The sequence below is a fragment of the Euprymna scolopes genome, chromosome 6, assembly GCF_053919585.1.
Source record: "Euprymna scolopes isolate OS-2025 chromosome 6, ASM5391958v1, whole genome shotgun sequence".
Taxonomy (NCBI): domain Eukaryota; kingdom Metazoa; phylum Mollusca; class Cephalopoda; order Sepiida; family Sepiolidae; genus Euprymna; species Euprymna scolopes.
Genome location: NC_136487.1, coordinates 28883926 through 28902982, shown reverse-complemented (window position 1 = coordinate 28902982; position 19057 = coordinate 28883926). Strand labels below are relative to the sequence as shown.

General features: G+C 34.9%; 1 protein-coding gene and 1 long non-coding RNA gene across 3 annotated transcripts in view; one reads left to right on the top strand and one right to left on the bottom strand.

The window, feature by feature from the left end:
• The window catches only part of LOC145277591 (uncharacterized), a 351477-nt gene that overhangs the window by 107846 nt on the left and 224574 nt on the right, over positions 1–19057 (bottom strand). The gene's annotated exons all lie outside the window — the stretch shown is intronic.
• Positions 1–19057, top strand: part of LOC145277593 (uncharacterized) — a 127198-nt gene that overhangs the window by 57622 nt on the left and 50519 nt on the right. The gene's annotated exons all lie outside the window — the stretch shown is intronic.

Sequence of the window (19057 nt, the reverse complement as noted above, 5' to 3'; positions counted from 1 at the left end):
GTCCAACATAAACAAACTCCTGACAAACCGCCCCCTTAAGTAAGACACTCTATCAAAACCCCCAATATTAATGATTACTACAATACTATCTCATTGATTACTGTCACGCAATAACCCTTATCCCTGAGTGGCCTTCGGGCCTTGATAAGTGGTGACCCCCATGTAAAAAAAAAAATCCCCAGGGGTCAGCCTGCCGACATTCATCAATAGGAGCTTCTCAGGTGATTAGCAATAAACTAACTCCTTCTCAAAAAATAAAAACGCAAAGCCTAGGAGGGTGAACCTCCTAGAAATGCTCAGTACCAGCATCAGCTAACAGAGAATAAAACCATTCCAATTGTGGCCTAGACTCGGGTTATCGGTTCACATCATTAAACCAACGTCACTTGCCTGTGTTTGCGTATGTGTGTGTGTGTGTTATTCAACTCACGCAGTCAAAAATCACTGATAAATTATTTTTCGACACTGTACACATGTAACATTGTTATTCTCTCTAACGAACCCGAACGCTCTATATAGAGACAGACGTAAAGGATACGAGAACGGCACAAACTTTCCAAGCGCTAGAAAAATTTAGTTATTTTCTTCGTTTACCACGCTAGAAGCCGACACGTATTTAACACCAGTATGTTCTCTCTTTCTGACCGCCACATCGGCAGGCTGTCATTACACGGTACCAGATATGGCTTCTCTCAATCGAAATGGTAAGCGGAAGAGACGTCGCGTGCTTACTGAGAGTAATTTCCCAGTCACCATTTTTTCTTTTTCTCTTCTTTTCTTCCAATTTTAATCCCTATATCTGCATTTGAGTCCGTTACGTCACGCTACGTCCTAAAGTGTTGACGCAACTACGTTACATATCTGCAAAAATAATTTCTTTACAAGAATTTCTTAAAACTCAGAAAAAAGTTCAAAAGTTTAAAAAAATAAAATAAAATAAATAAATAAATAAAATGTCTTGGCGTATATTTTGTTAGTTTGTTTTTCTTTTCCTTTCGTCAGAATTTCATTGTATATTTCTGAATATTTAAAGACAGCCTTTTTTATACATTGAAGGAAAGAAAAAACACAGTTAACTGTTTCAATAGCGAGAATGTTGTTTCTGTAGAAATGACGTTGAATAAAAGCCATAGTGTTTAAACGTTTTGACCAAGATTAAAGTTAATAGTTAAAATGTTAACAAAATATTACATTTCCAGTTAAATCGAGGCAAGACTAAATCCAAATTCCGTTTAAAAGTCTTTGATGTTGATTGTTCTTGCGCCTGTATTTCCTTCCCGAACTTAAACGGATTTTTTCGTTTAGCAATAGAAACAGTTGTTTATGCTTATGTAAGCAGTCCTCATATCAGATATGTTTTACTGTTAGTTGTATTTCAAGATTATTTTGTTATATTATTCTCTGTCGCGTGAGTTTCTTTTCCTTTTTCTTATGCATTCTTTCTTAGTTTCTTACACAACTTTCAATTTTTCTTACTTAATCTACAAGTTATATCTCACTACTATTTTTCTTCTTGTGCTCATTTGATGGATTTTTTTTTTTTTGCTGCCTGCTGAATTAGTTTTAATTTTGTTAAAACTCACTCTTCGAAATTCTTGCCCAAACTAGTTAGAATAACCTCTTACAACCCATTTGCCCCTTTGCTCTCCTTGTGGTGAGATCATTTCAGACAATTTCGGTTGACACCTTATCCGAAAGGCCAGAGATATTATTCGTTCCCTCGTTCCCTTAATCGAATATCGAAAAATTATGCAATAATTATTCCAATTTACGACCCATTTGCTTTTTTAACTGCTCAACCCCTTGTTGTGAGATCGTTCGAGGCAATTTCGGTTGGCATCTGACTCTAAAGGACAAAAGCATTATCGTGCTTCCAACTTAATCAGATATTAACAGATTATGCAACAGTTATTGTATGTTTTTTCTACTTTTCTCATTCCAATATCGATCAACGATACTGGGGTTGCATCGTAACCCCATCTTCGACAGTCCTCCCATATAATACGAGCACTCTGGTTGTTAACTAATTATTTCTCTCATTTATCTTATGTCCCAAGCTACTACACAAGAACCCCTGTCGCTAACTTCCATGGCCTCTTAATCTCTCATGGCTAAGTGACGTTACATCATTGAGATATCTGGTCGTTGTTCGAAAAAGAAATTCATTGCTATCTATCTATCTATCTATCCATCTCTCTCTCTCTCTCTCTCTCTCTCTATATATATATATATATATATATATATATATATATATATATATATATATATATATATATATATAGCTTATCTATCGGCACTTATTCCAATTTTTATTACATGTAAAAGAAACCTCACTAATAAATATCATTGGCATACATGCATGACAGACCAAACATTCCATTAAAAAAATAACAAACAGAAAAAGACTTAAATTTATTTTTCCTGTTCCCAATCTTAAACGACGTAACAAATAAATAATAAATAAAAAACGAAGCAAAAAAAAAAAAAGCACAAAAAAATAAACAAATTATGCCAGCTTCAATTACTCTATCGTTGTCCTAATTGATGCCAGTAGGCAATCACATAACCGGATAGACAAGCAAGTGACAAAAAAAACGCACGCAACATACACAAGACAACATAACTAATCCACCCAATCATCGTTTGCTCTCGCTATTTAACCCAAACACCGACATGCACGCGTACATAAACATGGATGTATAGATCAACAAAATGACCAAACAGGTAGATCAACAAAAGTAGAGTAAGTATTTAAACACACACACACACACACACACACATACACACATACACACACACATTTTGAATACCTATTGGGAAGTTATATATTATTTTTATTGCAATCTTTTGAGATAACTAATTTGTGTATTTATTTATTTATTTGTGGACTGTTATCCTCATCTTCATAGTGGATAGAGGCGTTGAATCTCTACGGTTCCAGATAAACATTGTCTGAACATAGTAGTTTCAATCTTACCCAAAGCAGGCCAGAAGTTTAGTTTATCAAAACGTGGTTAGATAACAACAACTATGGAAGCCAGTAATTACGGGGAATACAACTACGAGACTCAGCATTCCTATCTCGTTAATCACTTACTGGGGAGGATTTGAATTTCTACTAGAAAGAATTTGAATGGCATCTAAACACCATTCTAAACTATCTAAGGTCTCTTTGTATACGGGTTTGTCAGAACAATTTGGCATTAGGATACTCGCTTGGCAAGTAATGGTGGCTCAAAGAAGTTCACTTCGGTTACACACTGGCTTATACAAGGATTGATATATTATCTCCGGGTGATGTTGCTTAGAGTAACATCACCAAGCTGGATACTCCACCAAACTAGATAAAATATTTGTTCTGGAATCCGGTAGAACGAGAAGACGACAAATAAAGATATATAAAACATAACTGGTTAAGTGAGGGGGAGGAAATTAATGTTCCTTATTTAACGTAACGTTTGAAAACACGCAGATACCTATGTATCTCATATAGGAATGTAGTGTCAGCCAATTTGTTTCTGAGTACAATGTAAAAATGAAAAATCAAATATTCAAGAACTTTTCCAAACTAATGTCCTCCATTTTTCAAAATTCTGAATGGATCAGAGGGGACTGCAAATTGCATTGTTATAATGACTGAAATTATGCATTTATGACATCGAAATTTCACCTCTCTGTTGCAGATATTGATGATGTGAGACTACAAAAACAATTCCGGTCATGAACGTGCGTCGGAAGCAGAGATGTGTCATTGAATTTCTCCAATCAACATTCACTGGCACCTGTTCAGAGTTTGCAAAACCGATGCAGTTGATGTCAGCGTAGTCAGGAAATGAGTTCGTCGATTTCAGAATAGCGACAGAGATGTGGGTGGGAAGGGAGCTCCGGACTTTTATGGCTGAAGCATCGTTCATAACTGGCAAAAATGCATTAAGAATGGTAGTGATTATGTAGAAAAATAAATTTTGGAGCATAAAATTCGCTCGTTTTAATTATATCCACTCTGTCTTCGTAGCTCTTCAGCGTTTTAATTTTTTAGTTAAAAAAATATTACAAATCCTGCTAGTCCCAATTGTACTCATCGACAAGCAGATTATCTGGCTCTAATAACAGCATATCATCACAGATTATCACGTATATTTGACAATGGGAAAACAAAGTTGTTCTAGTTATTTTATTTATTTTCGGACTGTTATCCTTATCTTTATAGTTGTTGTTTCACGACGTTTCGGCCAACTATTCCTTTGACCTTCGTCAGATAGTTAACCACAACAGGATATGAATGCTGAATCTCTTAACTGTATCTTCAGTAATCACTGCCTTCCATAGTTGTCGTCTTACTACCTTTTTATCGCAACCTAATTCTTCGGGTCCTATGGCGCAGTAGATAGAGGCGTTGAATCTCTACAGTTCTAGGTGAGCATTGTCTGAAGATAGCGGTTTCAATTCTACCCAAAGCCAGCTAGAGGATTAGTTGCCTCCCCCCCCCAAAAAAATGCGGTGAAACAACAACAATTATAGAAGGTAGTAATTACTGAGGGTACAATTAAAGATTCAGCATTCATATCCCGTCGAGGTTAACAACCTAATGAAGGTCAAAAGAAATAGCTGACCGAAACATCGTGAAACAACAAGTATAAAGATGAGGATAATAGTCCGCAAATAAATAAATAAAATATACAAATTACTAATCTCAAAGAATTTCAATGATTAAATAATATATACTGCTATAGTTAGTGGAGTAGTATGGCATGTATGTAGGTTTGTGAAAAATGCATAATGAAGTTACTTAGCCTGGATATAAATATTATCCCGCATTTCTGAATAAAACTAAAGAGAAGAATTCGTCAAAAGAATCAAAGGCATGTTTAAAAGTTGTGGGAATACGGTCAGTGAGAATGGAATTTTAAGAGTTACGCCATATTTAACATAGTTGTACACTTCCTATCCGCAACGCATTACAGCCATTATTGAAACTAAAAAAAAGTCTCGCGGAATATTAAAAATGTATATATTTTTGTATTACAAGGCAACAATGAAGTATTTGTGTCAATATTTCAAAGTGGCCCATTTTTTTTTACTCCGCTATTTTTTGTAGCTCATCGTATAATTTTCTGGCGCTTATTCAGCTTTTTATATTCAAAAATATAATTGCACAAATACTTTATTGTATACGTACCTGTTACGTTACAAGTGTCTGTACACAAAAATGTATGCAAGTATTTTTATTTATATATAAATCAAATCAAATTTAATCGGTAAACGATTTTAGGTAGTACAGGATGACAAAAAAAAAAAAAACGGGCCCCAACTCTAATTAGGCCCTGTTTCTTAGTGTTTTGTCAGAATGAAATGAAACTTTGGTCATAACTAGTTTATTATATTTAAAACACAAGGGTCGTTGGCCTTTTTTTCTCCATTCTACAGCATATGTTCTAGATGGCCTCCATTTAGCTTTTGTTTTTTTGGGGTCACCCTGTATTATTATAATGACTGTGTGATATGTAAATTCTTTTTTTTTACGAAGAGCTACCTAAAGGGGAGATAATACTGAAAATTTTAAGAAAATGGCAGACAATATATTTCGCCGTTAAAATGTGTGTGTGTGTGTGTGTGTTTTGTTGTAAAAAGAATACTTGGTGAATTTACGTAATTTTTGATATACTGTCTTTTTAAAACATAACATGTAGGTACATGATATTTTTTGTGCCATTTTCTAATTTTATTTTTACGAACAGATTTTAAAATTTGGGTAAAACTGAATATGCGTTAATTTTTTTCTCAAAGTTAACTTCTTAGCAATACACACCCGCGGGATCAATAATAAACACAAGTACGGTTAAAAAAACATACGTATGATCAAAACAGATATTTGTAGTGTGATAAACGATTGCATAGTTATTCTATACAAAAACTATAGTTCAAAGTAAATCCGCACGGATCAGCAGAAAATACGATTTGACCAGTTTTATTTTATTTGCATTAATTTCTCCAATTCATTCTCGACGCGAGTACTTGCAAGAGAGATCACGAGAAAGCTGCAAAAATCTATTGTGAAACCGACAAGATTCGAACTCGTCACACGGATTTTCTCAGTTTGCGTTTCTATACATTTCACCACCACTCAAATGTATTTTCTAATAATTTAATACTTGGTACAGTATTATTTATTTCATACAATAGATTGTGTTTTCAACGTGCACAAAGTGCTCACAGAAATATGTATATCATAGTCATGCTTATGTTATAATAGGATCTTTGTAAATTGTTCTTTCATTTGTTGGCCAGTATTTTTTTAAAATTCCATTCTCACCCTAAACAGTGCCACTTAGATGTAGGGGGCTACTATCAGAGACTTAAGTTGCAGCGATACTATGTAGGGAGTTGAGCAGCAAGATGTCTGTTCACATTACACTTGAACTTGTGCATGATAGCACAGTTGGGGAAGCAGAAACCCGGAAATGAATTCCAAAGTTCAGCAGTTCTGGGGAAGAAACTATTAGATTATAAGGCTTTTCTTACATCTAGGCATCTCTACTGTAAAGGGGCGGGATTTTACTGCTTGTCGGGTTTGTCGGAGATATTTACCTCGAGGGAGTACAAGGCCTTGTAATTTGTCGGAGCATCCACCATTAAAATATAAAACAGGCAGAGCGATGCAACTTTTCCTCGATGGGACAGGCGTTGAAGCTTAGATGATAGTTCAGGACGTTGGTGACTATCTTTTGAACCCTGTCCAGGAGCGAGAAGCTAGTAGCAGATGTACCAGCCGAAATGTGACAACAATACTCTATACAAGAGCGAATCGTAGATGCACAGGATACTTTCAGGTGTAAGTAACTTTCTAGCCTGGTAGAGAGAGCCCACCTTCCTCGCAGCGGCTCTGGCAATGCTCTCAATGTATCTGTTACAACTCATGTTCCTTGTGTACGTTAAGCCGAGGAGTCTGAAAGAAGTATTTTCAGGTAATGTATCTTTAGCCATAGCTCGTTGATCCTTTCCTCGGTAACTTGATGATATCCTATTTTGGGGAACGTAGACGTTAGTTTACGCACTTTCTTTTTAGTTGTTAACTTCAACAAGAAAAAAAAAAGCTGACTAAAATCCTGAAAACACAAATTTAAAATAAGTTTCTACTGTGCTAAAAAATTACTTACACCTGAGAGCATCATATATCTCTACAAAGCTGCCATTAGCCCATGCATGGAGTATTGTGGTCACATTTGGTCTGGTGCCTCTACTACTAGTCTCTCCTTCTTAGACCGTGTCAAAAAAAAAAAAAAAGAGTCTCAAATGTAATAAGTCCAGAACTATCAACCAAGCTCCAACATCTGTCCCATCGCTACAATGTCGTATACCTGTGCCTGTTTTACAAGTACTCTAATAGAACGTGCTCTGGCGAATTCATAGCACTTGTGTCCCCTTGACGTATATACGTTTGACTAACTCTACAAGCAGCAAAATTCCACCCATTCACTGTTGGAGTTCCTAGATCACGAAAAGCCTTCTACTCTAATAATTTCTCGCATAAGACTACTAGACTTTGGAATTCCTTCCCCGTTTCTTGTTTTCCCGGCTATATTTACGCACAAAAGTTTAAATGTACTGTAAACAGGCATATCGCTGTTCAACTCTATAATAATACCCTGCAGACACGGTCTCAAATACTGGGCGCATACGTTAAATTATCAATACACCTTGTTTGAGTTAAATAAGAATTTTTTTAAAAAGTATGAAAGATCGACGGAATCTTATTTAAAACTTAAGCATGACAAACTGACAAACAAAGCCGCCCATAGAAATACTTAGACGAAATTAAGATTTGTCCATTCAATTTGCGCGTTTATTGATGAAAATGCTATTTTAAATTAGAACATGGCAGACCGATAGTTTGTCCGATTAGCGGACATTACCACTCAGTTCTGCATGGACGCATCTACAAATGACTATGATTTCTTGATGTACCGATTGACGTCACATCGTAAGGTCAATCTTGGCTTCCTACACTAGCCTGCAGTGATGACCGACTGGTTCTTCGGCCACTCGATCGATAAACGTTGCCCTCTCCCCAACAGCGCTCTTTAAAGAGGATCAGCAAAAACAAGTCGTATGGAAGAAAACTTGAGCAAAGCACAAAGTTGTGGCTAACTAACCTTTTGCTTACACGATGAATTTCTGTCCGCTTTTTTAGGGTGGGGTTGCGGGTGTGTGTAAAAACCTCTTTCACAATTTATAGTGTACTTACATCATTTCTTGCTATGAGCATACTCAGTGTTCAAATAAGTAAAAAAAATAAAACGGAAACCTCCACAGTAAAGTTTGTTAAATCCACATTCATTTGACAATTTGTATTAATTTAATATTATAGAAAAATATTGCTTATATATTATACTCATATATATATATATATATATATATATATATATATATATATATATATATATATATATATATATTTTTATAGTAAGTTATAAAATATATATGGCGATTAAGCTACACTGAATATTCCGCGTTTCATCCACTCTAGGACTCTTCAGGCTTATGCGCATTAGCCTGAAGAGTCCTAGAGTGGATGAAACGCGGAATATTCAGTGTAGCTTAATCGCTATATATATTTTATGAATTACTAACTAGCTCTACCTACGTATTGAGCACTTTTGAAGTAAATACTTAAAGTTTACGCATAAATTTATACTTCCGTATATTAATTTTATGTGAGTAAATGAAGTAGTTATATATATATATATATATATATATATATATATATATATATATATGTATATATATATATATATATATATATATATATATATATATATATATATAGTCATCCGCATACACTACTGTTCCGCTGTCATCAGTGCAGCTAGACAAGCAAGCACCTATATCAAGTCAGGGTCGAAACTCAACCGCCTAGACGACAGTCGGCGGTTCTAACTGTTGCGTTATTCGGCTGCTGTTATGACGAGTATGTGAATTAACAATGTTCAAACAAGTCTTTACTAAACTCCTGTCCTGATATTTAATCTACAGAATTGTAATTGAATTTATAGGGAATCTGGACCTGCATTACACCTTCAATTTGGTTTTTAGCCGGCAACAATTGCCGCTGATGGATCACAATTTAAAACAAAATAGTTGATCTTGGCAGGAGTAGTCGACTAAACCTGTTTGCAAGCACAAATCTACAATCATATGTTAAACAATGTTATTTTTAACTAATTTAAATAACTATGAAATTTAAACCGATAGTACTCAAGTAGTTCTTTTTAATTTTTTTTTTTTTTAAATCACTACTATGTATTTAGTACAAAATAATGATTGAAATCTGCGTATATATATATATATATATATATATATATATATATATATATATATATATATATATATATATATATATACTAGCAGTTCCGCCCGGCTTAGCTCGGGCCCTATGCACTGTTCATGAGGTTATGTGCATATGTATATCTTAAAAAGTGTGAATATGTAAAGTAATGTATTTCTGTATAATAGTCTTCCTTAACTACCATAGAGAAAAGACAGACAGGTATTTTCACCTTTATAGATATAGATAGATAGATAGATAGATAGATAGATAGATAGATAGATAGATAGATTAGATGCAATATATAGTAATGATTTTAAAAGTATTAAAAAAAAAGACTCATGCGCCACCACCGAGAATCGAAACCAAGGGTCAAATCGTTGAACTTTGACCCCTTAACAGCAAAATTTCTGGCCGAAAACCGATTAAAAAAGATTTTTTCCAAATCTCAATACACCTTATGTTAAATCTGGAGTGTGTAAACTGAAAATTGACAGAGTAATTTGGTAGGAAAATGTACACACACACAGACAGACACACACACACAATTTCACTTTTATAGATATTGATTATATATACATATATGCAAGCAGGGATATCCGGCGTTGCTCGCGAATTCTTAAGATTATCAAAGTTTATGAAGAAAATGAAATGATCAAGTCTAAAATCCTGATCGGGAAGTGTGCAGCCTTTTTGCTTCAACTGAAACCGTTGTGTATTTTTTTACCCCCCTCCTCTCTCTCCCTTACACACACACACACACACACACACACACACACACACACACACACACACACACACTCTGTCTCTGTCTCTCTCTTTCTGTCTCTCTCTCCCTCTCTGTATATATATATATATATATATATATATATATATACATGCATATACATGTTTATTTTTAATTTAATTATGCTCTCTCCCTCCCTCCTCTCCCTTACACACACACACACACACACGCACGCACACACACAGACTCTCTCTCTCTCTCTCTCTCTCTCTCTCTCTCTCTCTCTCTCTCTCTCTCTCTCTCTCTCTCTCTCTGTATATATATATGCATATACATATTCATTTATTAATTTAATTATGCTCTCTACCTTCCTCCTCTCCCTTACACACACACACACACTCTCTCTCTCTCTCTCTCTCTCTCTCTCTCTCTCTCTCTCTCTCTCTCTCTCTCTCTCAGTATCAATAATTATTTGATCTAGAATTAGTTGCCAAAGAACGAAGCCACTATGATGACCGGATTTGAATGTAAAAACAAGCAAAAGGCGAAGTCAAACATTCAGTACAAAACATTTAAAGCAGCCAACGTAATTAGGAAGAAAGAGTCAGATAATTCTAGCAGATCTAAACCAAAACATTTTCGTCTAGCAATTTAGTGAAGAATGTGCATTCCTAACAGCGAACAAATTGTTAGCTGCATTAGACACACAACAATTAATTTATTCGAGTGAATGACAATCATTTAATAGACAAAAGTGCTATTCAAACGCATTACCTTCTCCTCTCCAGGAATGGAGGGGGGGGTCGGTGTTTTTGTTTTGTTTTTTGTTTGTCTATCTCTTGAGACTCCTTTAATTCTATGGTAGTCCTGACCGTACTATGCTGGGTATCTTTGTACCCGGTCTAATGTGCCCCTATTTCGATAGTTGGACTCTCCATGGTGTCCATGTGTTTAACTTTGTCCTCGTAAGGAGATGTGGGTCGTCTTTATTCGTGTATAAACCGCACTAAGCAAAAGGTAATATAGTCAATAATGGGGAAAAGACGCCTAGGCTGGCTAGTACATACACTAAGATTGACTCTAGAAAGAATCGTCAAGCAAGTGCTCCAATGAGCCCCTGTGGAAAAAGAAGAGGAAGACCAAACTAAACAAAAAATAAATAAATGAATAATACTAGCAGCAGACAATCGAGAGAAATTGAAGTTATATATTTTTATTCTTTAGAAATTGTATAAAACTAAAAATTAGGTACAAGGCACCCAAAAATTGAGGAAGGAGGGTCTATGGTCATCCTCATCACTGTACATTTGGTTGGTCTACGCTAATCATAGCTAAAGTTCTCATTCATCATAATACCGCAAACATACCGGGGGGGGTCGTCCTACTTAAGATTTCTAAATAAAATCGTTTTTTTTGTTTTTTTTTAAGAGTAATATATATATATATATGTATTATATGCAAAAATAAAATTTTACTTTAAAAAAAAGTGGTTAATTATGTCGTGCAGTGGGAATAACCCCCCCCCCCAAAAAAAAACTAAATTTGATCGCAATGGGAAGAAGCTGGAGGGATGCTGTGGATTTGGCTTCAGACCAAAAAACTTTGATTAACTCTTGCAGCTAAGTCTAAGGAAATATGAAAAATAAAACAAATACTTTGAAATGTAATTCCCGTCATTAAATGTTCGTAAACAAACATTGTAAAAATCGTAATAACCCAATAACCAAATCAAGACAAAATAACGGACCGAGAAAAGTATTTCCTCGGCATTACATTTTTTTTTTTTTTATAAAATTACGGAAACAAGTAAGAAATAACCCCGGTAGTACATATGCTGTCATGATATATTATTTTTTTTTTTTTAGAATCCTTTGAAATGAGTAATTTTAATGTTATCCCCATCTTCATGGTTGTCATTGTTTCAGTACGTTTCGACCAACTATTCCTCTGGTCTTCTTCAAGTTGTCAACCGTGACGGGATAAGAATGCTGAATCTCGTAACTGTATCCCTAGTAATTACTGCCTTCCATAGTTTTTGTCTCACCACGTTTTGCCCAACTAATCCTCTGGCCTTATTTGGGTAGGATTGAAACCGCTATCTTGAGACAATGTTCACTTGGAATCGTAGACATTCAATGCCTCTATTCACTGCGCCACCAACAACTATGAAGATGAGGATAACAGTCCGCAAATAATTAAATAAATATAAAAATGCCGACGTGAAGACTAGATAAGAACGAAAACTCAGATTTATAGGACTAAAAAATCCAACTTGGATCGCCTTTCGGCGTTGAATCTCTACGGTTGCAGGTGAACATTGTCTGAAGATAGTGGTCTCAAAGCAGACCAGAGGATTAGTGGGCCAAAACATGGTTAAGTTACAGTTAAGATTCAGCATTGCTATCCCGTCGTGGTTAACAACCACCTGAAAAAGGCCAGTGAAATAGTTGGCCGAAACGTAGTGAAAACAGCAACTATGAAGATGAAGATGGCAGTCCTCAAATAAATAAATAAATCAATATGTGCTGTCAGGTTTCATCGTTCTGAGCTTGATCCATTTTCTAGAAGCAGGGGATGTAGAATTCTTATAGAGAATGCATACAATCACCAGATCTATCTTGGGAAGTTACAGTGACACAGATTGACGGCCTGGTTGTTTCAAGTTCGAATCTAGTCCTTCACTAAATTACTTTCACTTAGGATGTTGGCAACCTTCATGTGGTCCCTCCCGTAAGTACCCAACTTAAAAAAACATTTTTTTTTTTTTTTAGAAATAACTGACTAAAAAATATCAGGGAAAGCAATGCCAACAAGAGAATATTTGGATCCATATGATATGATGAATATCAGACCAATTCTAAACAAAGCCCACAAGTAAGACTAATTTCCAAGATTTTTTCGTCGTGATAGAAGCTAGAACGACACGATATGACCTGTACGCATGGAACAAAATTTGGGTAAAATTTGTAGACGCCTACATCGCATTCGGCGTTTTAATAGTTCGTGATGTTATATTTTGGGATGACATTATAGAAAATTAACCTGTTGGATCAGTTTGAGTCACAGGATATGTCAAACTGACCATTAATTCATAAACATTTATGAAGGATAATATTTCAGCATGGTTGAATGATTCGCTGCTTGTGGGAAGAAGGTAGGAGTTAGCGGTGGTGAGGTGGTGATGAGTGTGCACTGAAGACCTGCCGTATCGTTCGAATGCTGTCGATTCTATGAAACCACATTTACTGTGAATGTTTGAAACCTTCACGTGGCCCATTCTGTGTGCGTCCAGTTCTAAAATATAATTAAGGAAATTAATGCCGACAACAGAATCGAGTTTTTTTTTAAAAGGTTGCACTCTACTGATTCATACGTATTTACAATTAACACAGACGGCGATTGATTTCATTCATGCCAATATTCCATCATGAATAACCACGTTGATACACCAGTTCTCGTTAGGTCAGCGAAGTTAAGCAATGTTGAGTCTAATTAGTACCAGATGAGTAACCATTTGGGAATACCAGGCGCTGTATGTAGGAGGACTTCGACATTCCCTTACAAGAATTGCAATAACCTAATATCGTTATCCCCCCTGACTGGGATATATATGCGACTTGTGAGCTTAATATTCCCATGATACTTTCGCCTTCGGAGAAAGTCGAATCAACCTGCCTAGGATGACTACCTTGTCTATATATTTATTAGTCCATGACATTGTGCCAAGACTATGGTCAATTTTAAAGAATTATGTTTATTAATGAGTTTGTAGATATAACCAAAAGATACCTTCATGAAAATACCAGAAACTACAGCTAACACCATAACATTCTCTTATTAAAAAAATGTTTGTTTACCACAAACAAATGATAATGATAATGAAGCGTAAAAGACTACTATGATAGGGACTAGATTTATAAAAAAAAAAAGAAAAGAAAACAAGGAACCTTCCAACAAGGTGGCTGTTTACATTTTATGTAAATTTCTGCATGTTGATACAGTTGGGGAAACATGGATCGTGGAGGGAATTTTAAAGGCAAGTGGTCCGAAAAAGGGAAGTTATTAGAGTAAAAAATATTCCGCCATCTGGGGAAACGTACCGTGAAAGGGGTGTAATTTTGTTGCTGTAATTATTTTATGGCAAATGCTCGATTGATCTTATGGAATTTATGGTTCCCTTTGCCAAACTTTCACAAAAACACTCGACTAGTTACAACCACTATACACGATTTCGCCCACTCTTTAAGTGTGCCAAAATCTAAACGCAGCTTCCATGAACAAAGCTTCTTTCCCATAATTGCCCACCTGTGGAACACTGTTCCACTGATCTGCCTCCCGGCTGAATACAACATGGTAGCCTTACAAATCCAACGTAAACAAGTTCTTGTTGAGCCGTCCCTATAAATAATCAAATTCTACCCAATTTTCAACATTAACTACACTACCACCTTGCGTTCATTAACCCCTTATCCTCGAGTGGCCTTCGCACCTTGATAAAGTGGTGTCTCCCAAGTACAAAAAAAATGTCAAAAAGGTTCTGGATTATTTACACCGATGGAATACAACAGCTTCTATGGTCAAAAGAATCTTTGATGTAATTTCTACATATGGAAATTACGTAGACAATGGAGTTCACCGCAAAAAGTTTGTGTTTTTTTTTCTAAATATTGTTTTCCGTCATTATTCAGTCACGTGCTTTATTAAAACAATGAACTGTTCATAGGCAGTTAATTGTTTGTTTCATTGGCTTAAATTGACATTTTTGTACGATTACAATAAAGCGTCAAGCAGTGAGAATCCAATTCCAAAACTCTCCATAACATGCACGATGGAAGAACGGTTGTACAAAAAAAAAAAAAAAAGGCAATGGCTGAATCCATAGGAAATGACCTCCAGACCATAGTTGGATAGGGCTGTTAATGGATGGTAACATTTAATGCTAGTAAAACTAAGCTGCTCTCCTTTAACAATTACAAGAAGCTTTTCCAACCACCGATATGACAAATAACATTCTACCTGAGAATTCTTTCTTCAAATTTCTCGGCTTAACATTATATTATAGGCGATATGAACTGGAACAAATACACTGAGGACATTGAGAAGCCTGCTGCAAAGTGGGTGAGTTTCTTCTATCGTTCTAGAAGACTACTTACGCCTGAGAGTATCCTGTACTTCTACAAAGTCACCATTCGCCCATGCAAGGAGTATTGTTGCCACGTCTGGGCTGGTGCATCTTCCACTAGTTTCTCCCTCTTGGATAGGGTTCAAAAAAGCCTTCAATCTAATAGGTTCCACTTTGTTAACTAAGCTCGAACTCCTGTCCCATCACTGCAATGTTGCATCTCTGTGCCTGTTTTACAAGTATTTTAATGGAATGTACTCTGATGAACTCGTTGCACTTGTGCCTCCTCGACATACCTATCCTGACAAACTCGCTTAGCAACAAAATCACACCCCTTCACTGTTGAGGTCCCCAAGTGTCAGAAAGCTTTTTACTCTAATAGTGTCTTCCCTCCAACAACTGGACTTTGGAATTCCCTTCCTGCTACCTCTTTCCCTGAATGTACTGATACGCAGAAGTTTAAATGTAACGTAAACTAACATCTTGTTAATCTTTCCAAGGCACGGTCCTAAATAGTAGCCCCTTAAGTGGCGATATGCCTTGTTAAGGGTGAACGTGAGTCAAAAAAAAAAGTTAACATGAATGTGTACGTAAATTAGCTAACTTATTTGAATTCTCGAAGCATATTTACGACTGAGAATATTTCAGTGTATCACATTTCACATTTGTTATTTTATTATTATTCCTAATAATTTATATTTCATTTAATTACTGTTATAGTTCATACTATTGCTGTTCAGATACTCCTTCCAAAATATACCGACATAGCATAAATTCCCTATTTCAAGTAAACCCCTTTCATAGCCGTAACCCATTAATACATATGATTAAATAAGCATCTTCTTTTACTTCACTATATCCTCTCTGAGTTTAATTACGCATATTGTCCACACATATTAAACCCACCATGGCAGATATGCTATGCACCTACCTTCATTATATAATAAAAGCTGGATTCCTCCTATATCACAAAGATCATTTTAGTTCTCCCACCCTTCAAACAGCCTCAATATTTTATCTCTAACTGCACAATTATTTCGCTCCTGATGTAACTATCACTAGGCATCGCATCCTTATTATGTTACCTTGCATCTTCTCTCCTCTTCTGATGAGAAGCATTAGGCTTCGAAATACCATGGTATCAAGATTTTTACTTATCCTACACCTCTAACTGATGTATACCCTTTTTGAAACTTTACGCAAATGTTTTACATCTTTAGTTCTTCACGAATAATTGTGTGTACAGTTCCCACACTGACATCAAACTGTGCACTTATTTCTCTATCGATACATGATGCTCCTTACCCATGAAATTCTTTATTTGGCCAATCAACTCACAGACCCCTGCCTTTCTTGGATCTCTTATGCAATTTAAAAACTGATGCTCGATTCATACTAAATGGTCCAACAGCAGTCTGAAGTATTATATACGTTTCTGTGGTATTTTCTGTGGCATTTTTCAAGTTTAAAATAAAATGTTGTTGCATATTCTTCTTCTAAAGTTTTCTCAGTTCCGGATTGCATTTTTGAAATTCACCAGCTGTGACAGTTAGGCTTTAGTAGGGTATATTCCAATTGCAGCTGTAGCTGTTCGTTTGAACCTGAAATGATAAAAATTAGTTAGTCATCTCATTAGATGTTTAGCAATAACATACTTAATTTTCAAGAGTCTATGATAATTTTAAATACCTGTGCAAAAAAAGTCTGGAAACTTATTGAAGGTACCTCATAATTGGTACAAAAGAGGATCTCTTTACTATGATCATCAGACGATTATAATGCCTGTCCAAGATGAAAGCTTGATTACCAATGCTTTTAAAAAGATGAGTGGTCTCAGCGAATATAAAAATGCAGGTTTTGCCACACAGAAGTAGAGATTTCGAGCCAAATGACATCTAGCCGTAAGATGTTGTTGGGGGGGGGGATGGCTGATATAAAATTCGACACAATGGAGTATATAAATATGGCTACTGGACGATCTGTAAAAAGATGAATATCGTTTGCGGCAGCAAGTCCTGGAAACATGTTTACCAGAAAGAACAGTTGGAAATAAGTCATACACCATCCAGTATAGCTATGCAATTTCTTATGTACTTAGAAAACGGAGCTATTAAGCCTGCCATAGTGATATGAGAAATTAGGGGAAAGAACACACCTTAGTAGAAGTTAGTGTCTCCAAAACAAAACAAAAGTAAAAAAGAGTTGACATAGAGACAAAAGTAAAACAGAGCTGAGAGAGATAGAGATAGAGATAGAGATAGAGAGAGAGAGAGAGCGAGAGAGAGAGAGAGAGAGAGAGGAGGGGATAACAAAATACTAAGGTCTTATGTACTACGACATGAAAAAAAAAAACTAGAATATTAGAAAGATCTCTATTAGCCCAGTAATTATAAGAGCAATCGGGTTTGTATTACTGTACATATAGATTCGAAAAAGTTGTCAAAAAACAAATATATAACAAATAAATGTTATCAAAGGCAAGATAAGTTACTTTTCTACCAAACTGGATATATTTTTTGTGTTTTTATTCAATGTAACATGTTTATTCAGCTCGAAAAATATGCAGTGTTTACCGATGTATTGGAAAATTCAAAATGGCGCCCGACTCTCTCTTTAACACGGTAAGTTTGGGAAAAGGTGTTATAAATAATAAACTAGACAAAATACTATTATAAAACCACCGAATATATGTCAAGTTATGTCACGGTAACATATATTGAGCGAATTTCTAACAGTATCTTGTCTAGTTTATTATTTATAACACCTTTTTCCAAACTTACCGTGTTAAAGAGAGAGTTGGGCGCCATTTTGAATTTTCCAATACATCGGTAAACACTGTATGCTTTTCTAACTGAATAAACATGTTACATTGAATAAAAACACGAAAATTATATCCAGTTTGGTAGAAAAGTAACTTATCTTGCCTTTGATAACATTTATTTGTTATATATTTGTTTTTTGACAACTTTTTCGAATCTATGTGTACAGTAATACAAACCCGAGCAATCAAACCAATGAAAAAATATTTCAAAAACGATTTGACAAATATACCTAGTGAATCAAGTGTAAGAGAGATACAAACAAGTGCACTTAAAAGGATGGTTAGAATTTTAAAAAAAGATCTTTCGGTTGGAATACACGATATAGCGCATAAATCTCTGATCCCCGGCATGAACAAAAAAGGAAATTGAAAAAAAAATACATGTCTATTTATATAGATGTTATTTGTTTTTGTTTTTGCGATAGGTTTTGAATGAATTCAATTATTTACGAAAGTGCATTTTTACCTAAATGCGAGTTGGGAATAATTTTCCCTTTAATTAATTTGGTACCCCCCACATGGGGAGCGGCATATATATTATTTTTGCATATATATATATATATATATATATATATATATATATATATATATATATATATATATATATATATATATATATATATAACTACTTACTCACATAAATATATATATATATATATATATATATATATATATATATATATATATATATATATATATATATATATATATATATAGTAATTTATAAAATATATATGGCGATTAAGCTACACTGAATATTCTGCGTTTCATCCAACTATAGGATTCGTCAGGCTTATGCGCATAAGCCTGACGAATCCTATAGTTGGATGAAACGCAGAATATTCAGTGTAGCTTAATCGCCATATATATTTTATAAATTACTAACTAGCTCTACCTACGTATTGAGCACTTTTGAAGTAAATACTTAAAGTTTACGCATAAATCTATACTTTCATATATTAAATTTATGCGAATAAATGAAGTATATATATATATATATATATATATATATATATATATATATATATATATATATATATATAGTTGTTCTTGGAGCTCGGG